The sequence below is a fragment of the Suricata suricatta genome, chromosome 1 (assembly GCF_006229205.1).
Source record: "Suricata suricatta isolate VVHF042 chromosome 1, meerkat_22Aug2017_6uvM2_HiC, whole genome shotgun sequence".
NCBI lineage: Eukaryota > Metazoa > Chordata > Mammalia > Carnivora > Herpestidae > Suricata > Suricata suricatta.
In genome coordinates, this window is record NC_043700.1 from 191704566 (window position 1) to 191714278 (window position 9713).

At 57.1% G+C, this 9713-nt stretch overlaps 1 protein-coding gene and 2 long non-coding RNA genes across 3 annotated transcripts in view; all 3 read right to left on the reverse strand.

Annotated features, from left to right (window-relative positions):
* Nucleotides 1-9713, reverse strand: part of ACOX3 (acyl-CoA oxidase 3, pristanoyl) — a 922607-nt gene that overhangs the window by 329526 nt on the left and 583368 nt on the right. The window lies entirely within an intron of this gene.
* LOC115299795 lies at nucleotides 4989-6846 on the reverse strand. Its single transcript, XR_003912340.1, has 3 exons — nucleotides 6727-6846; nucleotides 6267-6391; nucleotides 4989-5894 (listed from the first exon to the last, which is right to left on the reverse strand). It is a non-coding gene; the product is annotated as an uncharacterized LOC115299795 (long non-coding RNA).
* LOC115299805 overlaps nucleotides 7519-9713 on the reverse strand; it is a 3203-nt gene continuing 1008 nt past the window's right edge. The window contains exons 2-3 of the long non-coding RNA XR_003912343.1: nucleotides 8989-9270; nucleotides 7519-8501 (exon numbers count right to left, since the gene is read on the reverse strand). This is a non-coding gene — a long non-coding RNA (uncharacterized LOC115299805). The remainder of the gene's footprint in view (nucleotides 8502-8988; nucleotides 9271-9713) is intronic.

Genomic DNA, 9713 nt, shown 5'->3' on the forward strand with positions numbered 1-9713 from the left:
CCTCGCCCGCGGCGTAGACCCCCCTCTACCCTTTCCTCGGGGCTCCGGGGCTCCCCAGCGCCCCTGCACACGGTCCTGCTTTGCTCTCCCTGCCTGCGTGCACCTGCTGGCGCGGCCCCCGAGAGTTTGTAGCAATAACCGTCATCCGGGGGCCTCGCCCCGGGAGCCGCGTGGGTCTCGATGGTCAGGTTCGGCCCCTGCTCTTTTCCTCGGGTGGTTTGGGTTCGTTACTGACGCAGACGGCGTGCTCTCTGCGCGCTGAGTCCCGTTGCAGTGTTAAATTCCGTTTCCATAGAGAATTCCCTGATAGACCTGGGGTCCTTTCGGGATTGTTTTGTTTCGGAGACTCCTGGGACCCAACACGTGCTCCTGGGAGGCTGGTTTACTGCACTGAAATGCTTGCTTTATCGATGCCTCTTGAGGGAATGTGCTGGCGGCAGGTTCCTGCCGTGGAGAAGTGACCGAGGCGACCGCGACCGTGTTTGTGGGAGAGGCTGAGCGCAGTCACGTTGAAGGCTGAGCTTGTCTGTGTCCGGTGTGCCGGGCAGTGGAAGGGGGACACGGGCGTGAGCCGAAGAGAGCTTGGGGTCTGATGGGAGGACGGTGACGACTCCTGTGCTGGCAGGCACTTGGCAGCCCTGGGAAGTTTCTCGGGTAGTGGAGACATGTTTAAAAGGCGGCAGTTTTATTTTATTAAGAAAATTTTCATGTTTAATTTTTGAGATGGAGAGAGATCACAGCAGGGGAGGGGCAGAGAGGGAAGGAGACACAGAATCCGAAGCAGGCTTCAGGCTCCGAGCTGTCAGCACAGAGCCTGTCGTGAGGCTGGAACCCAGGAACCACAAGCCTTGACCTGAGCTGAACTGAAGTCAGAGGCTTAAGTGACTGAGTCCCGCTGGCGCCCCCACCAGGTGGCAGTTTTAAATTTGCCAGTAAGAAACTCCCCCAGACATATCAACCTAATTTCTCCTGACATGACCATCTTACATGGATTTTTTTTAAAGTTTATTTATTTTGGGAGAGAACATGCAGAGGTGAAGGGCAGAGAGGGGGAAGGAGGGAGCCTGCTGTGGGGCTCGACCTCAGAAACCACAAAGATCATGACCTGAGCTGAAATCCAGAGTGACACTTGGGGCCCCAGGGTGACTCTGTCGCTTGAGTGCTGATTTCCGGCTCAGTCATGATCTCGCACTCTGTGAGTTCGAGCCCCACCTGGGCCTCTGTGCTGTGGGCTCAGAGTCTGGGTCCTGCTATGGATTCTGTGTCTCCCTCTCTCCCACTCTGTCTCTCTCTGTCTCTCAAAAATGAATAAACATTAAAAAAAAAAAAAAAAAGAGTTCGACGCTTACCTGGCTGAGCCGCTCAGGTGCTCTGATAAGACCCGTAATTTAATGAGTATGAGATCATTTATGTTCCTGTGTTTTTATTAATAAAGTGCTCTTTTTAAAATCTCTGTTGTTCTTAGTGATGATGACGTCCTCTTCACGGATGACTGCAGTGTGGCCGCAGAGAAGTCCCAGGAAGGTGAAGCATGAGGTCACGGAGCAGCCTCTTTGGGCCTGATCATGGCTGGAATTACTGGCATTGAGGAGCCTAGGAGGTAGATGGGTGTCTTACTCCCTGAGGTCGTCATTGCTTTCGTTTTGGTTAATGTTTTATTTATTTTTGAGAGATGCGAGAAGGGGAGGGACAGAGAGAGAGGGACAGAAGATCCAAAGTGGGCTCAGTGCTGAGAGCAGCAAGGCCCACGGGGGGCCCGAACTCACGAACCGTGAGATCATGAGCCAGGCAGAAGTCGGACGCTCACCCGACTGAGCCCCCCAGGTGCCCCTGAATTCTTCATTTCTGTTTGTCCTGCTGTGTGATGAACCAGGTTCCACCTCAGGAAAGAGATGTGCAACTAACTTTTAAATTTGGTATTCAGGATATCAGGATGTCTCTAAGTATTTATCATTAGTTTCAGCAGTTACCTCTTTTATGGTCATCTTGAAATACAATGGAATTTGAATGTTTTATTTTTTATTTATTTTGAGAGAGAGCGAGGGAGAGAGAGAATCGCACGCAGGGCTGTACCCTCAGTGAGTTTGGGGCTCTGAACGTCAGCCTCACGAACTACAAGACCATGACCTGAGACAAAATCAAGAGTCAGATGCTTAACCGATGGAGCCACCCACGGGACCCGAAATAGAATGAGATTTTATTTTATTTTAATTTTTTAAAAATTTTTTAACATTTATTTTTGAGAGAGAGACAGATCATGAGCAGGGGAGGGGAGAGAGAGAGAGGGGGAACACAGAATAGGAGGCAGGCTCCAGGCTCTGAGCTGCCAGCACAGAGCCCGATGCGGGGCTCAAACCCACAAACTGTGAGATCATGACCCTAGTGGAAGTCGGACTCTCAAAGGACTGAACCCCCCAGGCGCCCCTAGATGGGATTTTTCATGCCTTGAGGGCAGGTGTGTGAAGTTAGCTTTAGGGAATCAAAAGAGAAGTAAAGCAGAACCTGAGGAGTCTGCAGGATGCCTTTTTTTTTTGTTTAAGGATTGATCTTGTGGCTCATTGTTTTTAAAAATAGGATTTAATCCTTGGCGCTAGTCTTAGATCTGATGATGTCTGGGAGGGCGTGGGCCACATGATCTCTGAGCATCTTTCCAGCTCAGCCCTTTGGATTCTGGTGTGTGTGCTGAGAGATTTGTTTTTTTCTGTTTAACTAGATTTCTTTCTTAAAACTCCAGCAGTTTGAAACTTGCCCCTGGCCCCTTGATAGGTCTTTATATTCTGGTTATGTGAGTCTCCTACCATTTTCTACCTCTGCTCGTGTTGTCGTCGGTGCAGCAGGCTAGCCGGGGGGAACACAGCCTCCCGACTCAGGGAAGCCCTAGTCTTCTCTGTCCTGTCTCTCAGGGCGCCGGGTGGCCCTCGGGGAAGGGGAGTGACACCATTCTGGCGTCCACCTTCTCCAAGTCCGGCAGCTGTTTGGCTCTAACTGATGGCAGGAAGCGTCTGATTCTTTCCGTACAAAACCGTGGCAGTGTCTGGGCGTCAGGTATGAAACGCTCACGGTGAATAATTACCATGATGAACGCACAGCTGCCACTTGCATGCCCGTGACAGCAGCGACGGTGACCTCGTAATGACTCACATGTAGTCCCAGCTCCACGCCAGGCGCTGTTTCCAGGGCCTGACGCGCGTTATCGGATTGAGCCCTCGAAACGCCCTGTGTGTGGGGTGGGGGTGGGGTGGCGGGGTCGCCTGGCTCTCAGCCGCGTCCCTGACGGGGTCTGCAAGCCGGTCCTCGTCCACGCAGAAGGCAGAGCGGGCCCCGAGCCCGTCACTCTGGCCCCGGAGTGGGTGGTCCCGGCCACCAGGGCGTCCTGCTCTCCTGCGCTCCAGCCTCGCGGGGCCCAGATGAAGAATGTCGGCAGGCGCCCTGACAGTGGGAGGGGTTCGTGCCGCCGTTGAACTTGGCAGGGTGTAATGTTAGTGCCGCAGGCCCTAGTTTGTGAAGAAAGTGTGGGAGCTCAGTGTTGATGGGGGAGGGGGTCAGCGGGCTGGGGTCCTGTAGTGTCCTTCGGCCACAGGTGTCCCTCTGGAGGTCTCTGTCAGCAGTGCCTTCTGAGAGCTTCCTTGCTTCGTGCCCTTGAGGGGCACGAGAGGAGGGGGCGATGGTGCCCCGGGCCCTCGGGACCGTCTGCTGCTCTGACAGGGTGCCCTGGGGAGACCTCTGCTTCCCCCGGCGGGAGAAGCCGGGGACCCTCCGGTGTCCGTGACAGGGACGGATACGCCCGCCCAGCGCTGCCTCCCCGGGGCTGCTCGGCCTCACCGGCCCTTGACAGTAAGGGGGAGACGCGGGCCAGTGGCGGCCACGGGATCTCACTGGGAGCTGGCTGTCACCTGGATCGGGGATGGTGTGCTTCTTAGTGTTGGAACAAGTTCATGTGCTTTTGGGGAGAGAGTGCACACGCACGCACGCACACTCGCACGCACGCGTGAGAGGATCAGAGGATCCAAAGCAGACCCTGTGCTGACCGCAGAGAGCTCGACACGGGGCTCTGAGGTCCTGACCTGAGCCCCGCGTGACTGACTGAGCCCCCCAGGTGCCCGACAGCGGTGCCTTTTGGAGTCCCGTCCATCTTATTTTCAAAGAGTGAGAGGCCAGTTCCCGGAGGCTCTCAACTTTGGGGTGTGGGCCCCGCTCAGGGGAAGCCCTTCCCCCGAACTCGGGGCGCGGGGCCGTGGGCACAGCCTGCCAGCACGCCCCACGCACTGTGACCGAAGGGTGAGCGCTGTGGCTCCCTGCGGGGCTCTGGCCGTTCCCGACGGGCTCCTGGAGGGACGCAGGGTCTGGGAGGAGGAATGCAGGTTCTCTTGAGTGTTGGCGGGTCCCCATGGCTGTCGGGCCATCCGGATGCAGGGCGAGGTCTCTGGAGTGTGAGGCCTGATGTGGGTGTGCAGGGACAGGCATGTGTGTGTGTGTGTGCGCGTGCGCGCGCGTGCGTGTGCGCACTTGTGCCAAGGGGTCGCTCGCAGGGTGCAGTGTGCATCACACAAGGTGCTTGCTGGGAGGGTAGACCCCGTGGAACTCTGTCCCCTCTGCGTCAGCCGCTGAGTGAAGGGTGCGTCCCGGGTCCCGTGGCTGTCCCCAGGGGCTAGGGTTTCTCCTGCTGCCTCGTCCCTCGATTTACCCTGAACGCAGCGCAAGGTGCGGTGGTGCCCGGTCCGGGAGCCATTGTGCGGTGGGGTGGGGACAGGGACCCATGGGCTGCTTCCTTAGAACACCTGTCCTTGACCCGCAGTTGAGCCTTGGGAGTGTCCTGGCCACGCGCATTTGCCCAAGACTGGCTCCCAGTCCCTCCAGCGGAGGGTTTGGAGGGAAAGTCCAGGTGAAAACCATGGGCAGCAGCGACTGTTTTCAAGGTTTCTGTTCAGGACGACCAAGGCCTGGAACCGAGGCCAGGCTTTCTGGATTCACAATGGGGACACTCGGACGACAAGAAATTTTTGTTTTATTGGTGAGAAATCTTAATGTAGGATGTCACAGAATTTCAGGAAATACATGTATTGAAATAATACAAGTACATGCAGAGTCCTGGGAGGTGAGAGCGTGTGCCCGGAGCTGGCGGGGGGCTGGGGTGTGCGGGGCTGGGGGGCTCGGCTTCCTCGGGCCCCTGTGGGGCCGGCGTGGCTCTCTGGAGGGGGGCTCAGGTGGGCCACCACCCAGTGGGGGCATCTCTGGGCTCAGCTGCCGGAACAGGGCCAGTGACTCTCTGGAGGGACAGGTGGGGCACGGCGGCCAGCCCGAGTGTCCTGTCTCATGATCGCCCCCGTGGACCCTCGCCCCCTCTGGCAAAAGAGGAAGGGACAGGATGGAGCATGGCCGTTTCTGAGCTAAGCAGGATGTGGGCGCGGTGCTGTGGTGTTTGTATGAGTCCTACAGGACCAGCCCAGGCCACGTCGGCACTCCACGTGCAAGCCAACCGTGGTGTCGCTGGCCTCCCAGGACCGTGGTGAGCAGGTGCATGGCCCTGACCCTCACGGCCTCTGAGGAGACGCTTCTGGTGGCCCGGTGGCAGACAAGTCTGGAGACGTTGATTTCATTTCGGGGTTGGAGCCGCAGGGACGCGGCCGGCTGGAACTCGGGCACCCTCGATGCTGTTGGACGTGGTGTGAGTGTCGTGCTGGGCAGCCGGGGCAGGGCAGAGGGCCCGCGAGCCAGGCTGTCGGGGGTGTGGGTTCAGCAGCAGTGCTGCTGTCGTGCAGGCCGGTGGCAGGCGGTCTCAGGAGCGGGGCTTAGGTAGGTGGCCTGGAAGGTGGGTGCTGACGGGCCGCTGAGGAGGCCTCAGGGTGGCCCAGAAGACAGGGACAGCCGGGGTGGGAGCCATGGCGGGAGGGGCGCTGGGGGAAGAGAGGGCACGGTCTCCAGGACTGAGCTTGCTCTCCAGGCTTTACCGGCCTCTAACGGCCAGGAGCTGCCCCCTGCCTGCCCCCCAGGGGCCCAGTGAGGGTGGGGGGCTGCCAGTGGGAGGTGGGGCTGGTGGGACCCGAGGCCACGGGCAGGAACAACAAGGCAGGGGTTCTTGAAGGAACACCACCAGGACTTGGTGACTGGGCGGCCTCGGGGACACAGGGAGGAGGAGGGTGAGGAGGGTGACCAGGTTGCTGGAGGCCGAGGGGGTGGCGCAGGCAGTCTGTGTGTGAGGACCCCTGGCGGGGAACCGGAAACAAGTCCTGGGGGCACATGGGCGGGGTCCGGCTCCGCCCCGTCACCTGCAGGTCTGTCCTCTGTCACCGCCGTGCGCTGGCCTTGAGTCCCGGTGACCGCTGCGTCCTCACTGCCTGGACCAGAAGGTCCGGGTGAGCTGGGCCGCGGCGGCGCACAGCATCGAGTCGTCCTGCCGCAGGCACATGGGGTGAGTGGCCTTCCCGCCCCCCAGGAGGGAGCCGGGAAGTGGGGGCACTGGCGGGGGGGCCAGGCCCGGGAGAGGGACTGCCCCGGGGGTGCGGCGAGGCCCTGCTTCTGTTCTGGGCTCTGGAACCTTCACCTCCTCCCTCCCATCCCTCCCCTCCCCGCGGGTTTCGGGGACCAGTTTTCTCGTTGGCACTGGGGTCTCAGACCCCAGCGAGGGCAGCACCGATGGTGGCGGTGACACCGCCCAGGGGAGCCCGCCTGGCACTGGGTGTGAGCAGCCTGTCCTCCAAGGGGCCACCTCCTGCCCTGAGCGCTCACCTGTGTCCCCGCGCTGGACTCCCTGCCGGGGCCTGGTTCTGGAAGCTGCTTTCTCTCCTCCTTTCTGCTTTCCTTCCTTCCTCCCTTCCTTCCTGTCCCTCCGTTGTTTCTTTGCTTCTTTCCTTTTCTTCTCTTGCCTTCTTTTCTTTCTTACTTTTTTTCCTTTTCTTTGTTTCTTGTGGAACATTTCTTTTTCTATTCTTTCCTCTCTCTTTAGAACAATTCTTTTTTTCTTTTGTGTGTCTTACCTTTCTGGAAGACTTTTTTTTTTTCAGTTTTGTTTCTTGTGGAACATTTCTTTTTTCTTTTCTCTTTCTTTAGAACAATTCTTTTTTACTTTTCTGTGTCTTCTTACTTTTTTGGAAGAATTTTTTTTTCTTTTTTCTCTTTCTTGTGGAACATTTTCTTTTCTTTCCTCTTTCTTTAGGACAATTCTTTTTTTCTTTTCTGTGTTTTCTTACTTTTCTTGAATTTTTTTTTCTTTTTTTTTGTTTCTTGTGAAACATTTTCTTTTTTTTCCTCTTTGTTTAGAACAATTTTTATTGTTTTCTTTGTTTTCTTACTTTTCTGGGAGACTTTTTTTTCTTTTCTTTGTTTCTTGTGGAACATTTCTTTTTTATTTTCTATTCTTTCCTTTTTCTTTAGAAAAATTCTTTTTTTGTTTTCTGTTTTCTCTTTCTTTTTTGGAAGACTCCTTTTTTCTTCTTCGTTCTTCTGGAACACTTGTTTTCTTTCTTTTTTTCTTGTCTTTGTTTTTCTTTATTTTCTTTCCTTTTTTCTTTTCATTCTTCTTTTCTCTCTCTCTCTCTCTCTCTCTCTCTCTCTCTCTCTCTCTTTTGGTTTAGACTAGAACGTTCGTTGTTCTAGTTCTGACTGTTGTGCGTGACTGCCCCAGAACGTTTATTGTTCTTGTTCTGGTCGTGGAAATCCTTACAATGAACTGGACTCCGCAGCCGCCGCCCTCCTGGGTTAGGAGTTGATCCTTCCCGGATCCGTGCCTGAACCCACAGCTGTCAAGGGCCTCGCCCGAACGTCCCAGTGGTGTTTCTTCTTTCCGCCTCGGCCCTCCAGTGACCCTTTCTCTTCCGCTTGGTCGGATGTCCACATTTGCAACAGGTCAACCTCTGAAGGGGGTAGGCCTTCGAGCCACAGTGGCGGCATGTGTGCGTCTTATTGTGACGATTGTTTTAATGTTTATTCTTGGGGGAGGGGCAGAGAGAGAGGGAGCCAGGACCTGACGCAGGCTCCAGCTGTCAGCACAGCTGCGGTGTTTTCAAGTACATTATTTGAGTCCATGGAGGACAACGGAACGATGGAACTCAATTCTGAGATCTCTCCTGTTCCCTTGATTTCGAAATGGATGCGATGTGTGACTGCTGAGGAGGTGGATGGTTCTGGGTCTGTGGCTCCCGACAGCTTCCTGGGCTTTGATGCAGGTCTCTCGTCCTCCAGCGTCCGGAGTCCCCACCTGCGAGGCCTCGGGCCCTCACTCTGTTGCCGCTTCTCACTGGGGTCTGCTCCCGCCCCACCGAGCACATGCCTGCCTCAGGACCTTTGTATGTGCCGTGTTCGCTCTTCCCACTTGGGAGAGTTCTCCATGCTCTTACACCTTCTTGAGGGTCCGGCTGGATACCCCCTGGCTTCTCAGGAAGGCCCTCGCCCTGCCCTGCTCTGCTGTTCCCCTCTTAGCCTGCACTGTCCAGGCAGGAGCCAGGAGCCTCGACGGCTGACGTGACATACACTGTTGGCGTCAAATACCCGATTTTGAAGGCTTCCTAGGGGAAAAGATGAGAAAAATAGCTTGTTACTTATTTTTTATCCTGAATTGGTATAGAGACGGTCCTGTTTTGGGTGTTATCCAGGTGAAGGGTGGCTTCGGGGATTTCTATAAGTGTCTGACTCTGAACGGGTCCCTTGCCAGGTTAAATGGTGCGGCTGGTGCCGTGTTTCTTTTGGGCTGGCGCCGGCCCAGCTCTGCTGACCCGTGGAGGGCCGGGCTCGGCCAGCCATGCTGGCCACCCCTCCCGCCTTCGGCACGGCGCTCGGCGCACAGGGGTGCTCGGCAGGTGTCTCCGTGGGGGCATACGGGGTAGAGGTTGACTTAAAAAATTTTCCTAAGTGATCCGTGCGGCCAGCACGGGGCCAGAAGTCAGCACGACCCTGGGATTAAGTCGCACGTCCACCTGCTGAGCCAGCTGGGAGCCCCAAGTAAGAACAGGCTTGTAGGACTTGTGTGTAAAATCTGTGGAAACTGATGTGCACCCCCTTGGTCTGGAGTCACGGGGGTGACTCCCAGCGTCTGCGCCGGATGTCTTGTGCTGGCGGAGCGCCGGGTCAGCCTCCAGGGGTCCACGGGCGCCGTGCGCTGGGGCCACCGTACAGCCGGGGGAAAGCAGGGAAGGCCGTGTCCCTTGCAGGGCGAGGCTGGCCCCACGGCGGGCTTCTGGGGACTGCGTGCTGGGTGACTGTGGACTGAGGGATGGAGTGTCTGGTCAGCCCGCCGGCCCCCGTTGCTGCTGTCCCACGGCCCCCATCATCCCGGACCTGCAGGGAGAGTGTCAGCTGTGAGCAGGTGTGCGGAGCAGCAGCACAGAAGCTCCCGGACCTTTCCAGCAGCACGGAGGGGGGGATCAGACCAGGACAGAGAGTGTGGCCAGGGCAGGAGCGTGGTCAGGGCAGGAGTGTGGCCAGGGCAGGAGTGTAGACAGGGCAGGAGAGTGGACAGGGCAGGAACGTGGTCAGGACAGGCATGTGGCCAGGGCAGGAATGTGGTCAGGGCAGTAGCGTGGTCAGGACAGGAGTGTGGTCAGGGCAGGAGTGTAGACAGGGCAGGAGCGTGGACAGGGCAGGAGCGTGGACAGGGCAGGGGCGTGGTCAGGGCAGGGGCGTGGTCAGGGCAGGAGCGTGGTCAGGGCAGGAGCGTAGACAGGGCAGGAGCATGGTCAGGGCAGGAGCATAGACAGGGCAGGGGCGTGGACAGGGCAGGG